Source organism: Pocillopora verrucosa, chromosome 4 (genome assembly GCF_036669915.1).
Source record: "Pocillopora verrucosa isolate sample1 chromosome 4, ASM3666991v2, whole genome shotgun sequence".
Taxonomy (NCBI): domain Eukaryota; kingdom Metazoa; phylum Cnidaria; class Anthozoa; order Scleractinia; family Pocilloporidae; genus Pocillopora; species Pocillopora verrucosa.
In genome coordinates this window covers 15983098-15992828 of record NC_089315.1, presented here as the reverse complement: position 1 = coordinate 15992828, position 9731 = coordinate 15983098, and the positions used below count along the sequence as shown (strand labels likewise).

The 9731-nt window shown below is 38.0% G+C and overlaps 1 pseudogene; it reads left to right on the top strand.

Annotated features, from left to right (window-relative positions):
• Window positions 1–3811: 3811 nt before the first annotated feature.
• On the top strand, window positions 3812–8800 carry LOC131795546 (thyroxine 5-deiodinase-like; annotated as a pseudogene).
• Window positions 8801–9731: the final 931 nt, after the last annotated feature.

The window sequence follows — 9731 nt, the reverse complement described above, 5'->3', positions numbered from 1 at the left end:
CTGCTGAAAGGAAAATCAGGTCGACTGTCAGGCGCGAGCATATTACCACTATTGCATATATAATCATTATTATCGATAGACTTTGTAGCTAATGCTAACACAACCTCGAAAATCGTTTTCTTCTTGAGGTATTTCTGAGTAATCTGTTTAAATAACGCTACTTAAGTCGTATATCTAGGGTTACCCCTCAGCAGCCTTGACTGGAACTGAAGAAAGCAACCCACGCTTATCTGCTACTTGCGACCGAATGACGCCAATAATACTTTAATAGTTTAGTTTGATCATGTTTTGAAAAGGTTTTGATTAACTGCGGTCCCCATGGGAAGTTCTAGTACTCGGCTATTTTCGGCGGCGATTCGACGTAGTTCCTGTAAGAGATCCGCTCAATATTTCCGGAAATCTGCTATGTTTTGAAATATCAAAGATGAAGCTTCATCGGCCATTTCTGTTTGTGTCTCTGTTTTATTTTTTCGGTTAAAAGTTAAAGGATTAGTCTGACTATTGCATAATAAGAAAATTGCTTTTAAGAAATGCACCCACTTACACTTTCCAGTGAATCTGCTTGGTGTCATCGATACGTTTAATGGTTCAGCTTGATCACGTGTTGAAAAAGTTCGGAATAACTGCGGTCATCATAGGTAGTTCTAGTACTTGGATATTTTCGGTGCTTCGACGTACTTTCTTTGAGAGGTCCGCACAATATTTCCAGAAAATTGTTATGTTTGAAATATAAAAGCCGAAACTTCGTAGTCCATCGGCTATTTTCGGTGATACGACGTAGTCTCTTTGAGAGGTCCGCACAATATTTCCAGAAAATTGTTATGTTTGAAATATAAAAGCCGAAACTTCGTAGTCCATCGGCTATTTTCGGTGATACGACGTAGTCTCTTTGAGAGGTCCGCACAATATTTCCAGAAAATAGTTATGTATGAAACATAAAAGCTGAAGCTTCATCGTCCATTTTTTTTCTTTTGTTTCATTTTCCGGTTAAAGGTCTAGGAAGTTATCTGACCATCACGTAATAGGAAAATTACATTTATTGAAGACAAAAAAAATAAAAAAAATAAAAATACTCACGCGCACTATCCAATTAATCTGCTTGGTATCTGAAGCTTTTAATTATGTATTTTACCTTGAAGTAGGTAAAATCGTCAAGATATTGAGTTTTATAAGAGCACTTAGTAATTACAATTTACTAATGATGGATTTACGGTTACTAAACTTTTAGTTGTACGCAAGAGCTACAACACAATATTTTACTCATTTGGTTAGTTTCGTTTTATTATTCAGCTTTCCCTGTTATAAGCGCACAATCGCTCAGGAGAAATACACAGGCGATGATGAAACGTCAGCTCTGTAATGATGATAAGTAAAACGGCAACGAAGTGTTTTTTTCTGCGCGATAATTAAGTTTTTTTTTTCTACGTGATAGTTAAGTACTTTTCTTTTGTACTTAAGCCGGAAAAAGAAGGATACTGTAAGATCTGTTGCCCTCCCGCCTTGCTTTGTTTTACTCTCCAAAAATACCTTTTTCTGTGCATGCAAGTACCTAACCTTTGACATTTTCAGTGGTTGAGGTATCGTCCATTTGAATTTTATTGAAAAGCCATCAATGTGTACCGGAAAGTTCCACCATGTGATGATTTATCTGTTCTTGCTACGCCGGCATCTGTGTTGGTTTTCTTGGATTACTTTCACCGAACCTGTACGTAAATTCTACGTAATTAAGAGCACACGAAGACGATTTTCTGATTAACTTAGAAATAACCGTGATTAACCAGTTAGCCGTGTTTTCGCCGTTCGGCGAGGTCTGCGCACAGTGCAGCTATTTTTGTCCATGATTTTGCGAACGGAATGCTTCGTCATAGTAAATTTGACACGTGCGTAAATGGTGAGTTGTAGTAATTTCGACATGCGCGTGGATAGATAGTCAAATGCTATTACAGCTTTAGTATTGCGCTATTATTACTGCATTTGCTATACAACCTCTTAGCTTGTTGTAAATCCTGATTTGCAATTACATAAATAACAACCCCACGTTCAGAGATCATAAAATGTTCACGTGACTTTCTTCAGCGTTAGCGTGACTATCTTCAGGGTTAGCGTGACCCTATTTAAGTTCTTGTGACTAGTCTGTGAATCTGTTGAATCGAATCTTCAAGATTGTTGAGCCATCGTTCTGCTTCAGCGGCGGTTGCGTGAAGTCGCTGAGTTACCCTTGTTTTGATCAAACAGAGCCGCGGGGAGTATTCTTGAGAGCGTTTTTCATAAGAGGCTTTAAAGGGGTTTGAACAACAATGACATCTAATAGGGAAAAACAATTAATAGATCCACGTGGAAATTTTGTGTGCTTCATTTTAGAATGTTGGACCGTGTGACTGTGTCGTATGTCAAACACGTGTACGAAAGGAAAAGGACATTACTGCAACTGTACTAAGTTCTCTTGAGCAAGTTTTTCTTTTCTTTGGAATTAAATCCGTTACAACAGGGACGGTTTAAGAAAGAAAGTGTTTCATTCGTTATAACAGGGACGGTCTAAGAAAGAAAGTGTTTCACTTAAGAGCTAGAGATATGTCTCGCATGTATGTTTATAAACCACAACAATGTCTCAGGTTGTTCGAATATCACTCGTTTTTCCCGGTAACCTACTGTCGTTGCAAACATACCTGGAATACTTAGAATACTTTTATCAAATGCGTTTGTTTTGCAAAATGGAAAATCTCGTCGACGTCATCTGAAGTCGATAACTTGGCCTTAACTATCTTCAATGCAATTGAAATCACGAAAATCGTTTTCTCTTAGCAATTAATGTTACCCTTCCTGAGTTGCCTGTTTATGAAGTGCTTTAAGGCTGAATATTTATCTGGGGTAACGCCACTAAACAAGCGTAACCCGGCGAACTCAACATGCTGCTTGCGGTAGCGAGCGACGTCATCGTCATACTTAGATATTTCTGTTTAATCATGTTTTAAAAAGGTTTTGATTAATTGCGGTCGTCATAGGCATTTCTAGCACTTACTACACTTTGTAACGGTGTTAGAACACTTGAAATAATGAACGCTTACTTGAGTTAGCAAAGAAGCCTTGATGCCGCCGTAAACGTTTATTCCTCTGCTCAATAGACTATGAAAAATTTTAACTGTTTAAGAAACTTTTTCCATCTTCCTTTTCATTATGTTATTTGATCACTTACGTTTTAGGTTAACTCTTTGAAGGGTTTGTTGGTTATCATAATGATTATCTAAACATTCTACTCAAAGGCGATAGTACTTCTCTCCGATTGGAATCAAGTGACGGGTCCGATGATAAACAGTAGAGCTATCTACAGAGGTTTGTCAAAATCTTGATTATGCGGTCGTATCATTTTTTTTCTGATGTCGTCGATTTTATTTTTTGGGAATAAGTGAATCGCTATGGAAACACTGGAAAGTAGTTGGTTAAAGAATTTTGAAGGAACAATAGTTTCGTGAAGCTATTGTGAAACGGACTGCATTTAATCCAACCTCCAATTACATCAACGTAAAAGTTGTAAAGTGTGATTGCTCAGAAAGGTCATTTACGTGACTGAACTAAGTCGATCAGAGGAACCATGCAAGGAAAAAAGAGAGAAAGAAACACGCCCCCTTTTTTAATCCAACTTCCAGTCACGCTAACGTACTTTTAAGCTTTTGGCACAAAACGATACAACTTTTCCTCCATCCAAATGAGATTACGAGTGAGCCACTAAGATCTGTTTTCTGTGATTATGTAAAGAGTTTCCTTATTTTAACGTAACAGCCAAACACTCGTTTGTTTATTGTGCCATGAAAACACGCGCACGCTTTCGAATACGTTCTGCTTCGTTTGACGCCAGCAGAAATACAGAGGGCACACTCGCGCAAATGAACGTGCAACTGAAATAAGCCCAATATCTTCAAGTGCCCCATACAAAACAGGAAGCTAGACCTTTCGTGACTTTACCCATGACACGCGAATTTCTTTGAATATTGTTTTTGTAAGCATGAATCATACCGATGTTAAGCTGATGACGTACTCACACGCACTGCACGTGTATATAAGTCGGTCAAAGAGGTATCGCAGTGCTTAAATGAGTTTTCGATGTCTCCAATCGTACAAAGTACAAGAGCTCTTCAGAGCCTTGCAGCAGCCGTGCTTTCTTCAGCAGCATATGCTGTTCTTTGGCCGCTAACGGTAATTCGTATCACTTTAGCAATTGGCTTGATGCGAATAGCGTCTTCGATCCCTATCCTCAAAGACAGAATCAAAAGATACAATGAGAAGTTCCTTCTAGTGCCCTATGAAGATTTCTGGCAGTCGTGGTGCAGCTGGAAAATGTTGCGCGCAGTTATGCAGTTAACTCTTGGCGACCTAAACAAAACAGCGCGACTTGGTTCTCCAGCGCCAGACTGTGAGCTGGTTTCGACAGACCAAAAAGAGTGCAGATTGCTAGATCTAGCCAGAGGGGAACGTCCATTGGTTCTTAACTTCGGCAGCTGCAGCTGACCTCCGTTCTTCATCCGTCTCAAGAACGACTTCACCAAAGTCGTTCGGGATTATGCTGATGTTGCGGACTTTAAGGTTATTTACATCAGCGAAGCACATCCAAGTGACGGATGGAAATGGAATGTAAGTTTTGGATTTTGTTGTTCTGTTTTTTTTTTTTCGTTTTTATGCTATCTTTGGTTTTGTTTGTTTGTTTGTTTGTATAAATATATATTTAAGCGAATCTTGCAATTCATATCTAGCGTTATCGTTTGTTGTATATCAAATTTAATTATTACGAAGCATCATTTGTTACTAAATTGTGAAGACGTTTCCATGCTTGCAATTGAAGGGATGAAATACATCATGCTTTTGTTTATCACTTAAAGTAAAAGCTTAGCCGTCCCCCATTAAGGACTGAGTATCAACGGAACATTTTTCGTTTATTAAAAACAAGCAACACATAGAGATTACCGTTTCTAAAGTTCGATTGAAGCTTGCGTGAGGTCAGGTGGAATTTGCTTTTCACTCTCTGCACTTTAAACATAGCTGTGAGCGACTCTTGAAAATGCAATGTTCTGAGGAAAATGCGATTTGACGTAACGAAAAACAGACTTCAGAAAGCATAGCTATTCATGGGCGGATGACGGCGGCAGATCATGTGCACCAGCATTTCAAAAAATTTGCGGTTAATTGAAGAGGAGTTATTTCACGAAAAACGATTATTTGTATTGGTGTGGAATTTGATAGCCTACATGGCAAGTTTGCGCAAGGATTTTTTCATAATTAGCTTTTTTAAAGCAGAACATCAAAATAAGCGCATAATGAGGTAGTTTATAGCAAGTATGATTGAAACCTCAAACATTTATTTTTGGCGTCAGAACGGCTCCCCGCAAGCAAACAAGATGCGATTAAAGTGACGTAATTCGTGATAAAAGGAAAACAATTGGAAGAGTTGATTTATTTTGCGTAATTACTCTTGAGGAAGACGAGAGAAAAAGGGAGTCAAACGCAAACTAATATGTTTCATATCAAACTGTTTGCTAGTTTTCAAAATGAAATTTGAATACTTTCACTTTCCTGATGATAAAAGGAAGTAACACAAAATTTTATTGATAATGTATTTATAGTTATGTCGTTTGGGTTATAGGGCCCATATGCCATTCAGTTTTGGCTTCCCTTCTTCAACCGAACAACAGTAGTTTAAAGTATCTGTTATGGAACTTGTTGGTCTTTTGAGTCTTCTTCGCGACGCAACAATCTAGGATGCGTTATTACGTGCGGAAATGGTCATACAAAACGATTTCAATGCGTGTATTAAACGACTGTTACCTTTATAATCAGCATCATTCTCTAAACTAATTGGTTCAACAGAACTGACCCGCGAAACCGGTGTCTGATCTTCTTGTCTCTCCCTTGAAATATTGTGAGCTGATCGATTAGTGGAAAACTCCAGGACTGATTCACCACGTGGTGCTGGTGGAAATGTTTGATATGTGGGATATGAATGAGTATAAGGTTGTGATTTTTTTGAGTCAGAAGACGAGTTAGATGAACTGAAACCTTATGGATCGTGGATTTTAAGTTATTTAAGTTCCGAGTTTTAGTAGACAATGATTTTAAGGGTATTGTCTCTCTTGCGGTTTCTTTCAGTGAAAATGATGCCATAACTCTTTCCCACAACAATAGAGCAATCGGTACCGGCAGAAACAATTTTCCACTTCGATCATCGTTAACGACTTCCTTAGTTCTCGTTGGCCCCGAAGCTATATCACGCTTTACATCTTGAAATTTCAACCTAATTCCCTATTTACTTAGCAAAGTTCCCTTAGGAAGTGCGTTTTTCCTTTCGCAGTTAACTCGTGAAGGGAAAACTTGGCATCAGTGCTCGCTAAGAAATGTAGACAAACCCGAGAGAAATTTCTTATTAACCCTCTACAATTTCCTTCACATTGCCCTCCCTCTTTTTGAAGAAACAATTTTCATCCTTGGCAAGTTTCCCTCGTGGATACCAAGGGAAACGTGCCAAGTCAAAAATACCAGTGTTAATTCTTGGCTTTTTCAAGGTTCTTTTCGCGATCTTCGTCTTCTGTAATCCCTCAGGGTTTTGTTTTGGTCTATTATTATCGCTGTTACCATGACATTTGAGCAGACGCATAATAGCGCAGGGCAAAGTCTGCCTCTAAAAACTAGATTCCAAAAATTTCTTGTTATCTAAGATAACTTTCAACAGGTGTTTCAGCATCACAGAATGTCTCAGTTTGTCTGACTGAAGATTTATTTATCGAACTTTTGATCTTTGGAAATAGGGATTTTTGTTAAGAAACTTACGAAAAACACTTCACCGTCGAAAACAAAGCCTTTAAAAATAGGAAGAGCATACAGAACTGTTAGTTTTATTGTAGTTTAGTTAGTAATTGTTCGTTAAACATTGGTCTGCAATTTAAACATATGCGAGAAAAACAAACAAATTCCATGTACAGTAATAGTTATGTGGAAGTACGAAAATGAACTGACTTTAAAAATTCACTCAAAACAATCAAGGTCTAAACCCAAGTTTTCTAGCATCTTGCTCAAATTGTTTTGCGATAAGCAAACTTCGGGGTCTCAAGCAGTTACACAAATATTTAAGCTTTTACTGAGTGATTTGATCGTGATATGTTCAGAATCAAGAAGTTGATGATCTTTCTATCAATAAGACTTAGTAAGATGTTGACATTGAATCAATGAAGACATCACATTGGTGATTTAGAACGAACAGTCAAACAGAACGTTTGTTCTCGAGTGCTTTTACTTACGGGCCAAAAAAAACTCTGATCAAATTTCACCAACACCTTCTTAAACGAATATCACTAATCGCATTTTTAAAGTGCAAGAGGTGGCAGAATCGTGTCTGGTTTACCCACATAAACCACACCATGATTTATTTCAATCCTCACATTTGTCTTTGCCAAAAGTTACCGCCAAATTACCGACTGTAAGCCACAGTGCATTTTGCCGCCTCAGACTGTAATTTTTTTGTGGTTCTCTATCGTTATCAAACAGTATAAAGACCTCCTCAGAACAGCAAACAGCAACAAAAAAGTTTAAAAGAGTGCTACCCCTCCGTCAGGATGTCTATAACCTTTTATTTTTGGTGATGTTTGCTTCAATTTTGCTGCGATTCTTAAATTATGGAATCGTTATTTAGTTGCATGACGGCTTGAAGCGAAAAAAAAGCAAACTGCCCGAAGCTATGGGAACATGCGATTTGCCAAGTCACGATTGATTTTATTTTTCACCTGATTGGTTGAGAGGAACGCACGATTTTTTTAAGCTAATCACTGGGCGCGTTGAAGCAAACCAGAGCGATCCCGTATTAATTATTTCATTGTTCACACAAAGCCTTCTATTTGTAAAAGTTTTAGTTTGTTTTAAAATACACTTTTTTGCATCTTTAGAACAATGTTGAAATTGCTCAGCATAAATGCTTGAAAGACCGATTTGCTGCTGCAGAAATCTTAAAGTCCAGCGGTTGTCCTGCCCCTGTTATAGTGGACACCATGAAGAATGAAGCTTCCATGGCGTATGGCGCGTGGCCCGAGAGACTGTTTATTATACAACAAGGCAAAATAGTTTATGAAGGGGGCACGGGTCCGTACAATTACGACTTGACGGAGGTGCAACGCTGGCTGGAGGAGTACAAAGCTGAAATAATATAGTATTGTGTAATGTAAAAAGAAAGTTTCTTAGACGTTAAAAGGGCCACGTTACAGTTTAGGCATCTTGAACAATTTCAATTTTCATGCTAGCTACTCTTGTTCCGTCTTAGTTTGTTAATATAATATACCTCTATCATATTTGTTAGCCTCATGGTGATAACATTTAGCGGACAAGTTCAAACTGAAGTTGGCTTGGCTGGTGACGAAAATGACTCGAAGATTAAAATTGCAACGTGGCTCTTTTAACTTTTGTTAAATTAATACGGCATATATTTATATTATTTACTATGTTATTTATTACCGTTCGTTCAAATTCCGAGCTTTGTGAAAGTTCCATATTTATTCATATTTAAGAGGAGCGTATATAATGAAAAGAAGCCCTCGTTTAGTTAATAATGTTGGTCATATAACAGATATTACGTCCAGAAATTCGACCACTGTTTTTTACAAGGTACGATTATCATGCACCCATGTCGTTGTTATTTTTGTCTGTGGTTATCGTGTAACGAATGAAAGCTGACGATATAAACCTCACTCGAGGGTTCATCAGCTGGATGTATTTGCTCGTTTAACAGAATGGCAGAAGTACGACAGTTGGAGTAATGAAATAAAACACTTGAAAGCAGTCTTCCTTTGTTTTTGTTGTGGTTTTTGATGATGTATGATACAACTGTTGCTGTTGAGCCGATGATGGTATCGAGGAAAAATGAAGATTGAATGTATTTAAGCCTGGTAAATGTTGCATCCCCTTTGCAATTTAACCCAAAGAGGTACATAAAATCACCTTGAATAGCGTTGCAGTGGTTTATTGTGTCTCTATATCAGTGGTTTTGAAGGCCTTAACCCAACCAAAGTGGAATCAGTAACATAAAGTGACATTGAAATGAAAATATGGCTGGATGATAATTATTATTATGGTATATTATTTTCCTGAAGCTGTTATATATCTTTCCAAATTAGTTTGTCTTGCTTTGGGTTTTTTTTTAGGAAACATTCATGTCCAGCTGACACACTAGGTCTGTCAGCAGAAATTAAGGCATTCTGTTAGTTTAGATCCACCATAGTTTGCCGCCGGATAATTTAAGGAGGCTTTGCAGTTAATGCAGTTCAATGATCTGGTACAGAGGATACCAAACTTGAAGGCTGTCCTTCATCCGAACTCGAGGTAAATTTGGAGAATTCCGCTTTCTTTGTCCTTTTTGTGGTAAGAGAAATGTTTAAATTGTTTATATATCAACTTCGGGGTAGTCTCCTCGCAGTATCTGCTTGGTCTCGATAAGACCAAAAACGATTGTGAAGGAGACTGACTTCACGCAGGCACCTCTAAGGTATTGAGACAGAATATTTAAAATTATAATTTTTACAACTTTTAGTACCACACGTGTAGAACGTGCACTTCCAACGCTGAACCTGCATTTAAAGCTTTCGATTTGGTAGAAGGGACTTGTTCATTAACGTAAGATGGTGCACTCATTACCTTGCAAAATCCACTTCCCCCGTCCCACCCTCCCGCGGGATCGATTTTTCCCTCGGCTACAAGGATAGAGT